Genomic DNA, 20,758 nt, shown 5'->3' on the forward strand with positions numbered 1-20,758 from the left:
TTCAAATGGATCATCAAACTACAACTCTGGAAGAGTGAAATTGAGCTATTTTTAGGGATTTTACGGAGCAGCTTGTTAAGGTACTAGTGGGATATTGGAATTGGGCAAAAAAGGTGAGGTGATTAACCTTTCATCTTATTTTATTAGTAAATACCAGTGTTTGAAAAATTGATTTGGAAAAAGAGATTCAAATCAATAGTCATGATATCTGATTAATTCTTTCTTGGTATCCAAGTAACCCTAGGTCCAAAATAACCGGAATTGCCTGAGCCTCCCATTTTTTATGGAGATCAAATTTTTTATACGAAAAATTGCTTGGTCTGATTTGGACTTGCCTGATACCTGGAAAGTAGGAGCTTGTGTACGATTTTTTAAACATTGGCCAACACTTATTTATTCCAATGAAATTTGAAGAGAATTGGCATCTTGGTACTCAGTCCAGACTTACGAATAGCTGCGAGTGGGCTAGGCCTAGGTTGACCCAGGCCCATTCTCTAACCCAAGGACACCTTGGAACAAGCCTATCATGGGCTGAATTGCCTATGCTCGAATCTAACCTATCGGCCATGAGTTCAAACCCGGGCCAAAAAATCCATTTGTTTGATGCAGTGTTCGCAAACTCGGTCGGTCCAACTCGAAACCAGCTAGTCAAACTGGAACTGGGCACTGGCCGATCCAGTTTTTGGCGGTCCGACCCGATATATATATGGTGCAATTGGCATACGGATGCATCCGTAGCTGTAGACGTAAGGTGCACCTTCAAATTTTATCATGGTATATAATTTTGATATAAAATGTCCGTAGAATTATCTCAAAATCTATTTTTATATCTAATTATAAAATTTTAAATTTAAAAAATGGTTAAAATCAAGTAGATCTATAAATATATGAAAATCGTGAAAATGGACGGTGTAGATAATATGTTGTAAAATGCACTATTTTTGAGACTTAAAATCTTTTTATTTTTCATGGTCATACATCTCGATGTCGAGATGATCAATCAAAGGGTTTTTCAACATTAAAACTATATTTTCCGATCGATTTTTGAGGTGCATTCGTAGTTCTACATTATCAGGTTGCATCCGTATATAAAATTTTTCCATATATATATATATATATATATATATATATATATATAATCCCAAAAAATAAGGAATTTGTTTGTAATGTATTTTTTAATGTTTTTATCATTTTGGCAAAGATTGGAAAGTGTTTTGGCCATGAAAATTTATATCTTCCATTTTTTTTTTTAGAAAATTTCAAAAATACCCTAGGGCACAAGTTGATTTTTTAGAATCCATTTTTTTCACTACTTTTCAACTTTATTTGGATGTGCTTTGTTTAATCATGCTTTAAATATACTTTTCATTTTTTTTTGTATTTTTTCAATTTTTTTTAACACTTTTTGGATCGGACAGAATTTGTTCGGTTAAGCCGGTTAGTTTACTGGTTACTCGGACCCGGCCTGTAGCCAGTTCGATTTTTCAAACACTGGTTTGATGTGGAATGGTTCTTGCAAACACTGGTTTGATGTGAAGGGTTAAGGGTCATGAAAAGAGAGACACCATCTGTGTGCGTTATATCAGGAATGGAAACCATGGATACTCTAATTAAAGAAAATACTCATTTAGAAGGGATGAACTTTCCAGCTCTCCGAGCTTCACATCTCCACCAACCCAGGCCTCAGTGGCATGCTGATCCCCCTTTACTTCGATCTAGTGATCCCTTCCCCTCACCTGGTACTTCAAGCTCAACATCGGTCGCTCATCTCGTGGTAATCCAGGCACTGGGGACGATGGGGGATAGTCTAGTGATCATTTCTCCTCATCTGGTACTTCAAGGTCAACATCAATCGCTCATCTTGTTGTAATCCAGGCACTGGGGACGATGGGGGATAGTAAAAAACGATACATGTGGCTTCATAGCACCTTTGCCATCCCTTTGGGCCCTACCCCTAACAATGCCATGGACTTTCATGCCTTGGACTGGGGCTTTTCTTTGGAGTAGAAGTTGGATTGTTGCCCACTCTTCATCAAGAGCGACTCCAAGCTGTTAGTGGATTCGCTCACCCACTGTTGCTCACCCCCATGGAGGCTGCGCATTGCAGAGCTAAGCTCCTCTCCGTCGATCGTTAGTGGCACATCTCTCATGTCTTCCGGGAGGCAAACATGGCTGCTGATTACCTAGCCAAAAGCAAGTATCCATATTTCAAGCCAAGGTATGTCAGGCCTGCTCCCCAGATTTTGTTACTCATAATTTTACAGGACTTTGCCACCCTTGAAAGGGTGTGTAATGCCTGTATATGTGACCTTCTTATATCTAAACTTTATGTAAACTTTTTTTTACAGTATTAATTAAAATGAAAAAAAAATGGGCAGGGTCTCGTCATCCCCACAGATTTACCCAAAAAGAAAAACACATGAAAGGGAAGTTTGTTAGATCTCTCTCTCAAAGCTTTGGATATTATATATCAAAATCTCATTTAATTCACACTTATACCTATTTTTCTCACTTTTTTGGTTAATACACATTTTGCCCTCGTTACGTACTTGATACATTCGTGACGCTACAACAACTACAGATCTAATACATCTGAGGTGGTCGTTTGCCCCCAAACGCCATGGAGTAGGGTCTGTGTGATCCCATCACAAACCTACTAAGTCCATGATGATGCTTAAGGCACAGCTAGTAGTAGCCACCATCAAGGGAACCTCGCCCCTGACATGGACCTGCTAGGCCTGTGGCGATGCCTAAGGTATTCGTGGCAGCATGAGTTAAAACATCTATCATGGATGTATTATATCCGCAGTAGATGTAGCATAAGATATATCAAGTCCATAACAAGGGTAAAATGACATTAATAAAAAATGGGAAAATGGGTATGAGTGTAAATTAAGTATGATTTGGTATATCGGTAATATTCGAAACTTTAAAGGATATATATGATAATTTACCTAAAGAAAAAAGAAAAATTAGGTGGATAAAAGATAATTCCCAAAGAGAAGCACGGCTGCATACATATGGATATATCAAATAGTTTCCGTTATTATAGGTATGTCCGTTTTTTATTTTTTATAACGTAATTTTTTTTAAAAAGACCACTTTATCTTTTTTCGGATGTTCAACATCTGAAAATAGGCCAAAGGTTAAACGTTTCATTTCCTATTTTTGGATGTTGAACATTCGAAATTAAAAGATTTTCGGATGTTCAACATCCGAAATATCGCGATTGTTAAACGTTAAGTATAACATTTTCGGATGTTGATCAGAATTTAAGAGATTTTTGGATGTTCAACATACGAAATACCTTGATAGTTAAATAAACCTTCGTCTTCTCTGTTTTCGGATGTTGAACATTCCAAAATCTCTTGAATGCGAATATTCAACATCCGAAAACGTTATAGTTAACGTTAAACTATCGAGGCATTTCGGATGTTGAACATCCGAAAATTCCTTAATTTCGGATGTTTAGCATCCGAAAATAGAAAATTTAATGTTTAACTTTAGGCCTATTCTCGGATGATGAACATTCGAAAATCCCACCAATTCAGATGTCCAACATCCGAAAAAGGGTAAAGTGGCCTTTTTTTTAAAAATTGTGTTATAAAAGGTTAAAATGGACATAAATGTAATAACAGAAACTATTTGGTATATCGGTAATAATGCAAAGTATAACGGATTTTTAGGTAATTTTCTTTTTTCCTTATTAGGCCGGTATAGTAAGTGTACAATGTGCTTTTTACAATATAGTAAGTGTACATTGCATAGTCAGCCAATCGTCGATTAAACGAAAACTTTTTTTTAGGGAAAATTACATAAATATCTGTTTTAGTTTTCGTTATTATCAAAATACCGAATACTTTTTGTTATTACTGATATATCCGTTTTTTGGACTTTATAACAAATTTTTTTAAAAAAGATGAAACTACTCATTTTCTGTTTTTCAAAAACCAAAATCAGGCCGATTTCGGTTTTTGAAATATTGCAAGTTTAAAATTTTTTGTTATTCAAGAACTTTAAATTTTTGGTTTTTCAATAACCGAAATATTTTTCTCTCCCAAAACCGACAAGTTTCAAGCCACTTTCGCGAGTCTGCTCTACAAAACCTCACAACCATGGCCTTTCTGATTAGCAAAGATGGTTTCAGAAAGAGGTTTCGGTGAGGGGTCTCTCAACTTCAAAACCCTACAACCATGACCTCTCCGATTAGCAAAGATGATTTCAGAGAGAGAGGTTTCAGGGAGAGAGGGGGTTCTGATTGAGAGAGGGGGGGGGTTTGTGGGACAGAGATGGTTTAAGAGTGATAGAGAAGAACTCTCCGATTAGCAAAGATGGTTTCAGAGAAGCGCAACCCGATTAGCAAAGGGGGTTTAAGAGAGGGGTTTTAGGGAGAGAAGGGGTTTGATTGAAAGATGGTGGTTGAGAGAGGGGGTTTCAAAGAGATAGAGAAGGGGTTTCAGAGAGAGAAGTAGAGAAAGAATACACAGGAACCTATAAGAAAGAAAATTTTTTATTATTCAAAAACCGAAATTGGCGTTATTTTGGTTTTTAAAAAACCGAAAATTGGTAGTTTTGCCTTTACGTTATGAAGTCCAAAAAACGGACATATTAGTAATAACAGAAAGTATTCGACATTTTGGTAGTAATGGAAACTAAAATGGATATTTATGTAGTTTTTCTTTTGTCAAAAAAAAATTGGCGTATTTATGAAAACCCTTTAGAACTGTGACTTTTTTAAAACTTTGGCAAAAAAACGTGCCTTTTCGGTTAAAAATGCGTTTTTTTCATAAAACGATTTAAACCATTTCAAAAAATCGTACCTTTTCTTACTTGTAATTTTTTTGAAAGATTAATTTTTTTTTCTTGTCTTGTATATTGTAGTTATTGCTATTTTCATGCTTTCTAAAAGAAGTATTATTTCCAAAAAAAGTAAACCTAAAATAGAAATTTTTATCCCCAATAGGTTTATGTATTGTTAGGATTTTTATTATCTTAGGGTTTATGATGAAATCGGCTTCTTCAAAATCACAGTTGCAGATTGAAGGTACGAAATAAAATTTCCCCATTGTTTTTTTAACTTAAACAAATAGATGCATATTTCAGTTGTTATTATGGAAAACGTTGTGTAATGAAATATTGTTTATAGGAAATTCCTTTGTAATCATATACATGCAGATTTCTGTGATTATTTGTGATAATAGTTATTATGAAAATGCTGTTTACGGCACAAATTAGAGCTCAAAACATACTCTTTTACTTGTGAATGAGAAGCATAGAGTGTGACTACCTTGCCTAAGATGTAAGAAATGCCCTACAGGACCAAGTAATCAATATTTTGTTTTTGATTACGTGATAACAAAGATAAAGAGCATACTGTAAACTGTAAACTTACATGAGCAAGCAATTGGACACATAGGATTAGTTGCCCAAACCTAATCCCTTACTTGAGCAAGCAATTGAACACATAGGATTAGTTCCCCAAACCTAATCCTTCAGCCTCTCTATTTTTTTCCCAAAAGAATGAAAAACCCTCTTCATTTTCTCTTTCTAAAAATCAGTATCCCCAAGCAAAAAATCAGCATCCCCAAATCTCTGTTTCAAGCATAGTTAGGGTTTTCTCTCTCTCTAAAAACAGAGCACCCCAATTGTACCTCTCTAAAAATCAGCATCCCCAAATCTTGCCTGAGCCTTGTTTCAAGCATAGTTAGGGTTTTCTCTTTAAAATAGAGTACGCAAATCGTGCCTCTCTAAAAACAACATCCCAAAATCTTGCCCAAGCCCTGTTTCAAGCATCTTCAAAGCAGTATTTGTAAAATCGAACCAGAACAGTTAACCGGACATAGGCTCGAAAGCGGTTTAACCAACTTAACTGGTAGACCGGTCGATTCAACCGTTCTAACATCGGATCGAGATGCGAGAGCAACAAGAAACTGATTTTCTCTCTAAATAAAAGGGAAAACCATTCAAATCTCCATGAGAACCGTTTCTCTACAAAAACCAACCTCTCAATGTTGAGGAGTCTACCAAAGGCACCATCCCAAAGTTTCTCTACATAGGAAACTAATTTCTCTCTTAGAGAAACCATCCCAAAGTTTCTCTTCATAGGAAGTTAATTTTTCTCTGAGAGGAAATTTTGCATCTTATGCACATGAGGTCCTGCCCGCCTCTCTCTCTAGAGGAAACCACCATTCCCATATGGTGAACCAAATAGCTAGAGGAAACCATTGTTCCCATATGGTGAACCAAATAGAGAAAATAGAGCACACAAATTCTCTGTATTTTCATCCCGTATATATAAAGTTAGGAATCACGCTAAATAGAAAACTTCTTATTGATGTTACATATATCTCAAAAGTACAAAGGATATATCCAAGAGTCCTAATCTTTTTTGGATTTCTATTTCCTTTAAGAAACTTATCAATATCAATCTTAATCACACATAATATAGAATTTTCTAATGTAGGTGATTTTGGATAGCACCAAATCCAACATCGTGAGACATCTAAATTAATTGACTTAATTATATTAGTCTAGTAAAGTTTTTATTGATGGATTAGTTATTGATGATCTTGACATAATTTTTATTTTTAGAATTTCAAAATTACTAATATTTTAAACTTATCTGATTTTTTGAGCCTAGTCTAATTATTGGTGATATCTTTACATGAAGTATTCTTTTCGATCCGTATTTTTTACTCTATTTTTTCATTCAGCTTTTTTTTTAAAAAAAAAAACGATTTGTTTTCGATTTTATAGTGAGCCGATTTATTGATAGTCCCAGACTTGCTAATTATGGTACAACGTGCTTCTATAGAAGTATAAGTACGCTGATGGTGCACATTAAATTTTGAATGAAATATTTATTAGTAGTGAGTAATTCTATGTTGTAAGTTGTAGTTGAGTGAACTTTTCTACTTGAAGTTTAGTACCCACAATGCCCAAGTATTTTAAGATGACTTGACTATATGGGCGGATGGCTTAAACACTTAAGTTGTTAATAGTGGGATGATTTACAATATATTAATGCATAAAACAAATCCATAGCCAAATATCGATGCATAAAACCACTTTATATCGACGTATCAACACACAAAATAACTTATAGAATAAATGCAGCGGAGATGAGGATGTTGAGATGGATGAGTGGCAAGATAAGAAAAGGATATAATTCAAAATATATACATTCGAAAAAATTTAGGTGCGACACCAACAAGTGATAAAATAAGAGAGTAGATTTATGTGGTTTGGCCATGTGTGATACAAACCCTGTACACCTGTTAGGAAGTACAATTTAGTTCAAGTGGAAGCCCTAGAAAGGGAAAGAGTATGCCCAAAAGGACATGATTGGAAGTATTAAAAAAAGATATTGGGATTTATGGCATCACTAAGAGTGTGTCCTTTAATAGGCCAACATGACAGGCTAGGGTTTGTGTCGTCCACCTCAATTAGTTGGCTTGGACGATGATGATCAGTGCATCATGTGGCTTTAAATACTGTTAGTCATTTCACATGCCAAAAAATCATCGAAATGCACAATGGCCATAGAAACTAGTGTTATGAACCGGCTATTGAACTGGTGAAGGGTTTAGACCAATCAAAACCAATATAACCACTGATCAGACGATCAAATTTTAAGAAAAAACGAAAAAAATAAATAAATAGAGTAACTTAAGAATATAAAGTATGTTATCGAATTTTGTTTGGCTGGTTGAATCAGTTAAGACTAACTAGTCGGACAGGTCAAAACTAGTTAAACATTGATTTAGATCGTCGTGGCCAGATTAGGAGCACGAAGCTCTAAAGGCTATAAAAATAAGCTTCGACGTTGTTCTTTTCAATGTCAATCTTTTCTCTTTTTACTATGTATATAGGATCAAAGGTATTCCTTTAGAGATGTAATTAACAGGGTATCTTAGTGTCCCATAAGGTTTGTGAACCCAGTTTTTTTTATATAAAACACTAAAATTGGCAGATGTTGTCCTATTTTGTTCTCTTTATTCTAATGCAAAATATCACAAAATTCAGAGTCACTGAGACACAAAATTTCCTGTGGTCATGACAATGACACCAGATTTTTCCTATAAGTTAACCATAAACACAGGAGAGCAGACTACATTTTTACTTATTGGTTGAATTTTCATTGGAAAAAAAATAGGGTTGGGGCATCGGTGATTAGGGGGCAGATGTCTCAACATAATGTCTCATCCTCCCTTCCCGCTATTAACATATCATTTAAAAACAAAAAATAAAATAAAATAAAACCTAGGCTCTTCTTTTAAATTGATAAAGTATCTAATGAGGTCAACAGACACCCCTATAGATGTGCGTTCCCCCAAAGATGGATTTTGGATCTAAAATTTTGAGATTTATTATTTTGAACTACAATGGTGAATATGATTCGATTTTTTTCCTATAGAAAAATTAAAATAAAAATTTGAATATTTATTTTCCACCACTCATTTTGATGTCTAGTGGAACCACCTTTTCTTAGAGATGGAGACCTGAGGTATTAGGAGGCGCACATGTTTTAGTAGAGGGTGTGGTTTGCATAAGGTTGCAGCTTTAAACAATCCAATTAAGGTGCACCTTTAAATTTTATCATAAAGATAATTTTGATATAAAAATATTCGTAGGAAGGCTTGTGAATCTATTTTCATCTCTAATTATAAAAATGTTAAACTCTAAAAATGGCTCAAATCAAGTAAATCTATAAATACATGAAAATCTCGAAAATGGACAGTCCAGTTAATGAGTTGCAAGATACACTATCTCCCAAACTTTAAATCTTTTTCTCTTTCTTATTCATACATCTCGATGTCGAGATGAACAATTAGAGGGTTTTCCAACATCCAAACAACATTTTATGATGGATTTTTGAGGCACATCTTTAATTCTACATTTTGAAATTGCAACCTTATATAATAAATCACCAAAATTGTGTTCTTAAATGCATTAGGAGACGCACATGTTTTGGCGAGTCAGCCGAATCATATAACTTGTGTCCTTATGAATTTAGCAGAGGGTGGTTAAAGTGAACCCCTCTGCTTCCAGAAACTTCAAGCACAAAAGAAAAAAACCCCTTGAATTATGTAATATTCACAAATGGTTAATATCAATTGTGACCACCTTGTACTAAAGGTAAAAAGACTCATTATATACTTTTCGATTGTAAAAAATTCTTGTGGTCCTCAATCTTAATTGATTTTTATGGTCTATATTGCTTTTATAGAAGGACCATGAATCACTTTCCACAATGTAAAGAGTGAAATCTACCTTTGATACTAAGATTCCCAATCTCTTTTCATCCACATTTAATACTAAGATTCCCAATCTCTTTTCTTAATTCTAAGGTAGAAAAGCCCTTGAAAAGTGAGCATTATTTATTGCTTTTGAATACAATTTTAATTTTGAGAAAGATAGATGATTCAGCCTCACATGCACAATTTTCCATTAACATCTGAGATCTCCACTTTTTATATACTAGCAAAATGCACGTGCGATGCACGTGTATCATAGAAATATATTATATCAATTTGTAAATTATATTAATTAAATTATATAATTTCAAATGAGAGGCCTAATTCTAGCTATTCCATATTTATTCTAAAAATTTCAAAGTGGAATCTTAACTAATCTTATCATAGATGCCTCTTTTTTTTTTCTTGTTGGAGTTGATTCTTATATTTAGTTGCCTATGATGTTAGATAGATAATTGAAAACATGATTGAGCTATCGAGTTTATTTGCGGGTAAAGGTATATATAGATTTGAATTTTTTTTTGGTATATTAAGTGATAATATTCCTCAATTACAAGTTTTATTTTATAATATTCAATTCATCGAGGTTCATTGATCAAAATTTTAAAAAGTGAGCTTTTAAAGTTATTCTCATAAAACAAAATTAGTCAATTTAAATTTTCAAGAATTAATGTTTTATATAATTTCTAGCATTTAAAACAAATATTGACAAATAAATAAAATCTTAAATTTATTTAAATTAAATGATATATATATATATATATATATATATATATATATGAAAAAAATCATATGAACATATGTGCCCAACGGTCCAGATTGAATCTGGGCCGATCTGACGATCACGGATGTTCGGTAGTGTTTAAATTTTATTTTATTTCTACAAATTTAAATCGTTTGAAATTTTACGTGTGTGTTCTTCTCATCAAGGTGCACCTAATAAAAATATAAAAAAAATATTCTTGAAAAAATAAATAACCAAAATACCCCCTGAAACTTTTTGGGGGTATTTTGGTTAAATTATTTAATGTAAAATATTTTTTTGATATTTTTTGAAGATTCACCTATTTTTTATCAACACACACCTAAAATTTCAAGTGATTTGGATTTGTAGAAAATAAAATAAAACTCAAACACTATCAGACATCCATAATCATCTGATCGGCTCAGATTCAATCTGGATCGTTGGGCTCATATGAGCTAGTGGGTTAATCTTAGCTTTTTTCGTGTATATATATATATATAGTAAGGCTGTACTCCCCACAAAATGAAGTGTGATGGTATAAATGAGAGTATTGACATCATCATCTTCAGAATATAGGACATCTTGATTATTTTCATTTTTAACGGTCCATTGCCGGGTATTATTTAGAATATGTTGTTTAGTATTTTCAGGTAAGTGAAAGTCCCACCAACCTCGAAGCCATCCTGTGAAGCCACAGACAATGACTTTGGCAACTTCCTGATCATGGTTGCCTACCATTTTGCATTGCAGAAGCATACATGGTCATATGTTTCATGGTGTCTATTATCTGTTGCTCAGACAATCCATCTATATTCCAATTTACTATTGATCGTCCAGAATAAGAAATATTCTGAGCTACTAAGTCTTCTTCGAATTGTATATCAACAGGGGTAGGTCTATGATGATAAGGTCTAGCTGTTAATGGTTTCCATGATTTTCCATATGTTATTATTTGGATGTTATTATTGTCTTGGTGATGACTATTTTCAATAAACGGCTCTTCCATATTTTCTATTGTGTCAGCAATTATAGGTGTTTCGTCCTGTAAGGTTAATGTAGATGATTCAGGGATATCTATACTTTTCTCTTTTCCTTTTTTATTCTGAATTTCTAGAGTTTTATCTTGAATTTCTAATTTAGATAATTTTGATATCAACTGATCCATTAGGGTCTTATTATCTTCTCCAAAGTTAAATCTTTATTTATTAAGTGATGGAGGTGGTTTAAATAAAACATTTTTGGTTTCTTGTATAGGCACAGGTCTTAATATATTTTCAATTCTAGATACCTGTCTTCATAAAGGTTGCATATATAAATTTGTGTAATTATTTTGTTCTATTACATGTGGGATTAATTCAGCTTTATGTACTATTTCTCTTGTAGTCATTTTATATGGTGTAGCTTTTGTTTCTAATTTTAATTCTGGATTTGATCCTTTTATAACAATACTTGTTAATGTATTTCCATCTGGTGTCTCATATAAAGTATATTGACTTTGTAATGTATTTACTTCAAAATTAAGAATATGAATTTTTCTTTCCTTACATATTTCTCTTAACCATACAAAAAATCCTTTATTGTATCGTTCTCTTTTTCGTGCCTTATTATATTTTATATGGAATAATTCTACTAATCTGGGTTGAAAATGTTTTTTATACCAATTTCTTATTTCCTTATTTTTTTCAGACAAATAGTCTTGTTCAATAAATTGTTTACTAAGTCGTTCCTCGTTTTGAAGAGTTAAGACTTGAAAATCCATTTCTGAGTCAGTTAAATCTGGTTCAGATTTTTGTACTGACATATATTGTGGGATGACAATATTTTCTCTTGTTCTAAATAAACTTTCTAATTTTGGATTTATAGAGGAAGTAAAACTTCTTAGTAATTCTATTATCGGTTTAGTAGATGGTTTTATAGCATAACCTACTTTGAAATTAAATGATCATTTCTTATAAATATCACTTATAGGGACTCTAGGTATATTCCAGTTTTGTATTTGTTTTTCGATATTATCAATCATTATCTCTTCTTTATTTTTGATCCTTAGAGTATTATTAGTTTGGGGTAATGCTTTATTTGACAGATTTCTAATGAAATTTTCCATTATTAGGTTGCGGATGTGTGCTCTTAGCTATCTCTTACGTCTTCTTGACCTCATCGGCTCTCCTGGCCTTAACGGTCTCTTGACTGGATGCTTTTTGGCCTCAACTCTCGGTCCAACTTTTTCTAATGAAGGAATTTGATTAGTTTTCTATATCCTAAAGTGTTACCCTTAGTAGTAGTACTCTTTTGGATGCTATGTAAAGAAGACTATGTGGTTTGGCTCTGATACCAATTAGCCGCAAGATCTACCAAATTTACTAAATTTACCAAACCTACTTACCTAATAGTAATCCAAGTATTATAAGTAGTCTGATATATCTTTATGCTAAATACTGCACGTATTGTCATAACAACTATTTCTTATCAAATACTTTGATAATCTGTCATAAACAAACTTTAAACTTAATAAACTATTACAAACAAACTGAAGCAAACAAACTGTTGCAAACAAATTGAAGCAAACAAACTGTTACAAACTTAACAAACTAAACAAATTGTTACAAGCAAACTTAACAAACTGTTACAACAAACTGAAGCGAACTAACTACTTACAAAGTGCAGATACAGTAACTGAAAAATAACTTCCACTCGTCTGGGCAATAGTCTGGTAAGCCTTTGACGTTACAATCACACATAGAGATAGTTTTCAGAAGAAGAGAAGAGAGAATGAGAAGAGAGGTTGATAAGAGGAGGAATTTGAGAAGAGGAGGAATTGCTCTGAGAAGAAGAAGGATTGCTCTCTGATGTTTGCCCGATGTTTCTGAATGAAGAAGTTCCTTCTATTTATAGAGGAAAGAGGGTATGGATGGATGCCAAGTGGTGGACACGTGGTCGGTCTGGATTGCTGCTCTTTATTTGGGAATCTTATTTAATGATGAAAGATAGGTTGATGAGGTGTCTGATGAGATGTCTGGAGAATCTTGCGAGGACAGATCGACTCAGCTTTGTTGGTGGAGGAATCTTTGGCAGGTGGTCTTTGTCTTTTAGTACAGGTGGCTTCTATAGAAGATCACATCATTTAGCTTTGAGTCACATCTTCTTTTCTTTAAGTCGTATCTGCTTTTCTTTACGTCACATCCTCTTTAAGTCACATCTGCTTTTCTTTAAGTCACATCTGCTTTTCTTTAAGTCACATCTGCTTTTCTTTAAGTCACATCTGCTTTTCTTTAAGTCACATCTGCTTTTCTTTAAGTCACATCTACTTTTCTTTAAGTCACATCTGCTTTTCTTTAAGTCACATCTGCTTTTCTTTAAGTCACATCTGCTTTTCTTTAAGTCACATCTACTTTTCTTTAAGTCACATCTGCTTTGCTTTTTGTCACATATGTCTTGCTTTTTGTCATATCTGTCTTGCTTTTTGTCATATCTGCCGGATGAGGGAGAATCTTTGGTATGTACGTTCAAGATTTTGATAGGTTAATACAGAGCATGTTTCTAGGACATTCCATGTCTTGATTGGTCTGGTGAGTCAGGTGGCACTTCTATTTCTGGAGTGCTGGCTGTATAGGATGTATCTTGTATTTGAGCAGTTTCTGCCTCTTCTTCGAACATTTTCATTAATTGTTTCTCTAATTCTTCCTTGGTGGCTTTGGGATTGTGCTTTTTCTTCATGGTAATATGTTCTGCCAAACTATTTGGGTTGGAGTATGAATGTGAGCCATATACTAAAGGGATTTGTTTTAGCTGTATATTTTCTGGTTCAATATTATCGTAGACAAAGACGTCCCACCATTTGTTGGCAATTTGTTTGCCTAAACATGGCATATATTCCAAATTATTAGTAATATTTGGGGATATTACAAAATTTCATTTAACAATCCATGGTACATGGTACATAGCAATAAAATATAAATGGTAATCTATATTGGGATCGCTCCCATAAAATGATTTTGAGAAAGTTGCAAATGTTCAGGTAGTATTTGGGTTAAAGATCCCCATGTTGCAAACCAGTTACGAAACCAGTTTGAAAATGGAGTGGTTACAGGCATTTTGAACTGTAGAAACCATGTGTGAGAATTATATTGGTTTTGGAGTGGCAGTATCTTATGCCTGGCATATAATTAGCATGTCAGTAATATTTTTTTGGAAAATTCGGGGAATATAATCTCTTGGCTTTGAAAGGGTCTGATCCTCAATCTTCAAAAGATAATACCTTAAGTATTTGCAATTTTGAATAAGCTATTATTTTTGAATTTTTCTGATTATAATGCACCAAGGAAATTGATTCAGTTTCTAGCAGAATCATTTCATACCATTCACTTGTTTTAGTACCAACAGATGGACAGAGGTTGTTGCACAAGTAGTACTTGGCAACAATATTCGGGTTGTCAGATACATGTTTGGTTTCAATGATTGCATCAGCAACAAAATAGGTTTCAAGATATTGAGATTTGTCTGGTAAAGTTGGTTTCTTTGGTGTAGGACTAAATGTCTGAAAAACTGGAGCTGGAGGTTGGCTTGAATAGGCTGGATAGTTGATATTTGGGGAATAGGAAATGAGACTATTGCTGGGTGACAAAGCAGGTTCCATTCTTATTGGTGATTGGGTAATATTTACTGGAATGATATCCAGCGAAGTTTCCATTGGGGCTTTTCCCCTTTGTTCAGAAGTAGAAGTATTGTTATTCTTATTCATATTGGTATAAAACAGAGTGAGTGGAAAAGATAGAGCTGGTGGATCAAAATGATCAGTGTTGCGCCCCTTGCAAAAATTCACGAGTAATAAAATCAGGGAGATGGTTAGTAGCACCTTTCAAGTGTTCAATGTAAAAATCAAAGGATGATAGGATCGCCTGCCATCGAGCAAAGGTTTGCTTAGAGACAAGGTTTTGCACATCCTTATTGAGAATATCAATGGCGGCTTTGCAATATGTTCTAATCAGAAAATGAGTATTAAGAATATCACTCTGGAATTTAGTAACACAATGAACAATTGAAAGTATTTCTTTTTTCACAGTCGAATAATTTTGTTGAGTAGAATTTCAAGCTTTAGAGGTATAACGTACTAATTGTTCATTAGCATGAAAACGTTGTTTTAAGATACCTTCTAGGCCTAATTCAGAAGCATCACATTCTATGATTTTGAAAGTATTGGGATTAGCTAGGTTTAAACTGGGTAATTCTTTAGATTTGATTTTTATTTTCTTTACAGCCTGAGTATGTTCATCCGTCCACTTGGGAGGATTATTTTTTAGTCTTTCATATAAAGGTTTAGCATCTATTGCTAAATTCTCATAAAAGTCTACTATGTAATTTAAACATTCTAAAAATCTGTGTAATTCTGTTTTGTCTAAAATAATATCAAGAAATTAATCAGTAAATTGAATGGATCTTTCAATTGGTATGATTGTACCATAATGAATATGATGACCTATAAATCTTACTTTCGTTTGAAAAAGGTTTATTTTTCTGGCAGATACTACTAAGCCTGCATTTTTTATTGCATGGATAAATGTATGAATATGTTTAAAATGTTGATCTATAGTATCAGAAAATATTAGAACATCATCAATGTAAACTATCATAAATTTATAATATGGATTAAACACTTCATTTATTATTTTTTGAAATTTCGATGGAGCCTTTTTGAGTCCAAATGACCTTACATTCCATTCGTATTGTCCATTTCTTCTTTAACTCTATTTATTTCTTTGAGCTTTGGTTTTTCTAAAAATTCAAACGTGATTGTTTGTCCTCCTCTAGATGTTTCAATGCCTGTATTATTAATTATTATGGGATAAAGTAATGTTAAAAATGGGATTCCAAGTATGACTGCTTGACTTAGATTTTTTACCATAATAAAAGGTGTTGGAAAACAGTGTCCATTATTGCATACCATGGCATTTGATAATTTATATTTAATAAATAATCTCCTACCATCAGCAGTATTAAGTATTTGAGTGGTTTTATCAAAATATTTGGATGGAACTAAACCTTCATTAGTACAATTTAAATCTGCACCGGAATCTACTAAGGCTAATGTTTGGAAATTATATTCTTCTTGGATAACAATTTTTACTAATATAAACCATTTTTGTGAAATAATTTTATTTACAAGATTTACAGATATATTTTCTCCAACTTCTTTTGTTCCTGAAGTTTCTGGTTCTATATGATTAGAATCTGCTAGTTGATCAAATTCAATTTCATCTGCATCAGTTATGGTGCCTGATATGTCATTTTGCAATTCTAATATTTTGATTCTAGTGTTTAGGTGTCTTACTTCTATTTTTATTTCATTTACCTCTTTCTTTAATTCAGACACTGTAGGTTCTCTTTGGAGTATATCTTTTTTATTAATTCGTTTGAGTATTTCAGCAAAATTATAATCTTCTGGGGGTTTGAGTTAAGGAACTGGTTTATTTTTTGCTTTTGTTAATGTAATAAATTGGGTAATAATTTCTCTTTTTTCTTCGGGATCATTTATTTTTTCTATGAGATCTAGAATTAATGTATCCTCTTTAGATAACATATTGCAAGAACATTCTTCTATGTTTTGATCAGATTCAGATTGTTTTGTGGAGGACATTAGATAATCTTCATCCTCTATTTGTCCTACTAAAGATATATCAGTAGAAGTTTCAGAAGAGTTATCATCATATATTTGTATTATATCATATAGTTTATTTATGATGGATTCTTCTGAGATTATTGTATCTATTTTTTTTTTTACTTTACATTGGCTTTTGTAATGGCCAATTATTCCGCATTTATAGCATACAGGTAATTTCCTTCTACCTCTATGATATTTGTATTTTGGAGAGAATCTTTTTATAAATTTTTTTTTTTTATATTTTTTATAAGATTTCTTATCGTTCCTTTCTGGCTTATATTTTTTCTTTTTATGAAATTTATCTTTAGATTGTTCTATATGATATCCGAATTGTTCACAGAAGTCTCATAATTCTTTTTTACCAGTCAGCTTATATTTATCTAATTGTTTCTTTAATTTTATATTTGTCCATAAGGTTAATCATTCTGCACATATTTCTGCAGATAATTCTCCTAATGTATAAGCAGAATATGGTATTAGTCATCCATTCTTATTTTTTAACCTAGTTCTTACTTTCGCAGCAAATAAATATGGTAATCCAACAACAAATTTTTCTTTCCAATGATCTTGTTGACTATCTTCTCTACTTAATAGTCTAGAAAAAAAAACATCTTTGTACCATTTATAATGGGATAGGGTTGGACATCGCAAATTAGATAATAAATCTTTAGATCTGGCTTCAACCACCAGCTCTATCTTTTCCACTCACTCTATTATATACCAATCTGAATAAGAATAACAATACTTCTACTTCTAAACAAAGGGGAAAAGCCCCTATGGAAACTTCGCTGGATATCATTCCAGTAAATATTACCCAATCACCAATAAGAATGGAACCTGCTTTGTCACCTAGCAATAGTCACATTTTCTATTCCCCAAATATCAACTATCCAGCTTATTCAAGCCAACCTCCAGCTTCTTCTCCAACTCCATTTTTTTAGACATCTACACCTACACTAAAGAAACCAACTTTACCAGGCAAATATCAATATCTTGAAACCTATTTTGTTGCTGATGCAATCATTGAAACAAAAATTGTATTTGACAACCCAAATATTGTTGTGAAGTACCACTTGTGCAATAACCTCTATCCATCTGTTGGTACTAAAATAAGGGAATGGTATGAAATGATTCTGTTAGAAACTGAATCCATTTCCTTGGTGCATTATAATCAGAAAAATTAAAAAATAATAGCTTATTCAAAATTACAAATACGAAAGGTATTATCTTTTGAAGATTGGGGATCAGACCCTTCCAAAGCCAAGAGATTATATTCCCCGGATTTCTCAAATAAATATTACAGACATGCTGATTATATTGATGCCTGGCATAAGATACTGACACTCCAAAACCCATATAATTCTCACACTTGGTTTCTACAGTTCAAAATGCCTGTAACCACTCCATTTCCAAACTGGTTTCGTAATTGGTTTGCAACATGGGGAACTTTAACCCAAATACTACCTGAACCTTTGCAACTTTCTCAAAATCGTTTTATTGAATTCAATGGGAGCGATCCCAATATAGATTACCATTTATATTTTATTGCTATGTACTAGGTACCATGGATTGTCAAATGGAATTTTTTAATATCCCCAAATATTACTAATAATTTTGAATATATGCCATGTTTAGGCAGACAAATTGCCATCAAATGATGGGACGTCTTTGTCTACCATAATATTGAACTAGAAAATATACAGCTAAAACAAATCCCTTTTGCATATGGCTCACATTCATACTCCAACCCAAATAGTTTGGCAGAATATATTACCATGATGAAAAAGTACAATCTCAAAGCCACCAAGAAAGAATTAGAGAAACAATTAATGAAAATGTTTGAAGAAGAGGCAGAAATTGCCCAAATACATGACACATCCGGTACAGCCAGCACTCCTGAAATAGAAGCGCCACCTGACTCACCAGACCAATCAGAACATGGAATGTCCCAGAAATATATTCTGTATTAACTTACCAAAATCTTGAATGTACATACCAAAGATTCTCCTTCATCCGGTAGATATGGCAAAAAGGAAGACAGATGTGACAAAAAGCAAAGCAAATGTGACTTAAAGAAAAGTGGATGTGACTTAAAGAAAAGCAGATGTGATTTAAAGAAAAGTAGATGTGACTTAAAGAAAAGCAGATGTGACTTAAAGAGGATGTGACGTAAAGAAAAGCAGATACGACTTAAAGAAAAGAAGATGTGACTCAAAGCTAAATGATGCGATCTTCTACAGAAGCCACCTGTACTAAAAGATAAAGACCACCTGCCAAAGATTTCTCCACTAACAAAGCTGAGTCCACCTATCCTCACAAGATTCCCCAGACATCTCGTCAGACACCTCATCAACATGTCTTTCACCATTAAAAGAAGATTCCCAAATAAAAAGCAGCAATCCAGACCGACCACGTGTCCACCACTTGCATCCATCCATACCCTCTTTCCTCTACAAATAGAAGGAACTTCTTCGTTCAGAAACATCAGGCAAACATCAGAGAGCAATCATTTTTCTTCTCATAGCAATTCCTCCTCATCTCAACCTCTCTTCTCCATCTCTCTTCTCTTCTTCTGAAAACTATCTCTATATGTGATTGTAACATCAAAGGCTTACCAAACTATTGCCCAGACGAGTGGAAGTTATTTTGCAGTTACTGTATCTGCACTTTGTAAGTAGTTAGTTTGCTTCAGTTTGTTGTAACAGTTTGTTAAGTTTGCTTGTAACAGTTTGTTTAGTTTGTTAAATTTGTAACAGTTTGTTTGCTTCAGTTTGTTTGCAACAGTTTGTAACAGTTTGTTTGCAATAGTTTATTAAGTTTAAAGTTTGTTTATGACAGATTATCAAAGTATTTGATAAGAAATAGTTGTTATGACAATACGTGCAGTATTTAGCATAAAGATATATCAGACTACTTATAATACTTGGATTACTATTAGGTAAGTAGGTTTGGTAAATTTAGTAAATTTGGTAGATCTTGAGGCTAATTGGTATCAGAGCCAAACCACATAGTCTTCTTTACATAGTATCCAAAAGAATACTACTACTAAGAGTAACACTTTAGGAGATAAAACACTTATCAAATTCCTTCATTAGAGAAAGTTGGACCGAGAGTTGAGGTAAAAAAGCATCCAGTCAAGAGACCGTTAAGGCCAGGAGGGCCGATGAGGTCAAGAAGACGTAAGAGATAGCTAAGAGTACACATCCGCAACCTAATAATGGAGAATTTCATTAGGAATCTGTCAAATAAAACATTACCCCAAACTAGTAATACTCTAAGGATCAAAAATAAAAAAGAGATAGTAATCGATAATATCGAAAAATAAATACAAAACTGGAATATACCTAGAGTCCCTATAAGTAATATTTATAAGAAAGGATCGTTTAATTTCAAAGTAGGTTATGCTATAAAAACAGTAGAACAAACGTTGTCTGTAACAAGTACCCAGGAAGACTTCCAGTTACTAACTAGTAAAATAATACAATCCCATAACGATAAAAGTTTATATAGGACAAGAGAAAATATTGTCATCCCACAATATAAGTTAGTACAAAAATCTGAACCAGATTTAACTGACTCAGAAATGGATTTTCAAGTCTTAACTCTTCAAGAAAAGAAACAACTTAGTAAACATTTTATTGAACAAGATTATTTGTCTGATGAAAATAAGGAAATAAGAACTTGGTATAAAAAACGTTTTCAACTCAGATTAGTAGAATTATTTCGTATAAAATATAATAAGGCACGAAAAAAAGAACGATATAATAAAGGATTTTTTGTATGATTAAGAGAAATATGTAAGGAAATGAAAATTCATATTCCTAATTTTGAAGTAAATACAATACAAAGTCAATATACTTTATATGAGACACCAGATGGGAATACATTAACAAGTATACATCCTCCTGAAAAAAGCATTGTTATAAAAGGATCAAATCCAGAATTAAAATTAGAAACAAACGCTACACCATATAAAATGACTAAAGGAGAAATTGTACATAAAGCTGAATTAATCCCATATGTAATAGAACAAAATAATTATACAAATCTATATATGCAATCCTTAGGAAGACATGCATCTAGAATTGAAAATATATTAAG

General features: G+C 32.9%; 1 long non-coding RNA gene across 1 annotated transcript; it reads left to right on the forward strand.

The window, feature by feature from the left end:
* Positions 1–1,272: 1,272 nt before the first annotated feature.
* On the forward strand, positions 1,273–5,244 carry LOC148779981 (uncharacterized). Its single transcript, XR_016043280.1, has 2 exons — positions 1,273–2,218; positions 4,997–5,244. It is a non-coding gene; the product is annotated as an uncharacterized LOC148779981 (long non-coding RNA).
* The last annotated feature ends 15,514 nt before the right edge of the window (positions 5,245–20,758 follow it).

Source organism: Amborella trichopoda, chromosome 10, assembly GCF_054954075.1.
Source record: "Amborella trichopoda isolate Santa Cruz 75 chromosome 10, AtrichopodaSantaCruz75HAP2 v2.0, whole genome shotgun sequence".
Classification (NCBI taxonomy): domain Eukaryota; kingdom Viridiplantae; phylum Streptophyta; class Magnoliopsida; order Amborellales; family Amborellaceae; genus Amborella; species Amborella trichopoda.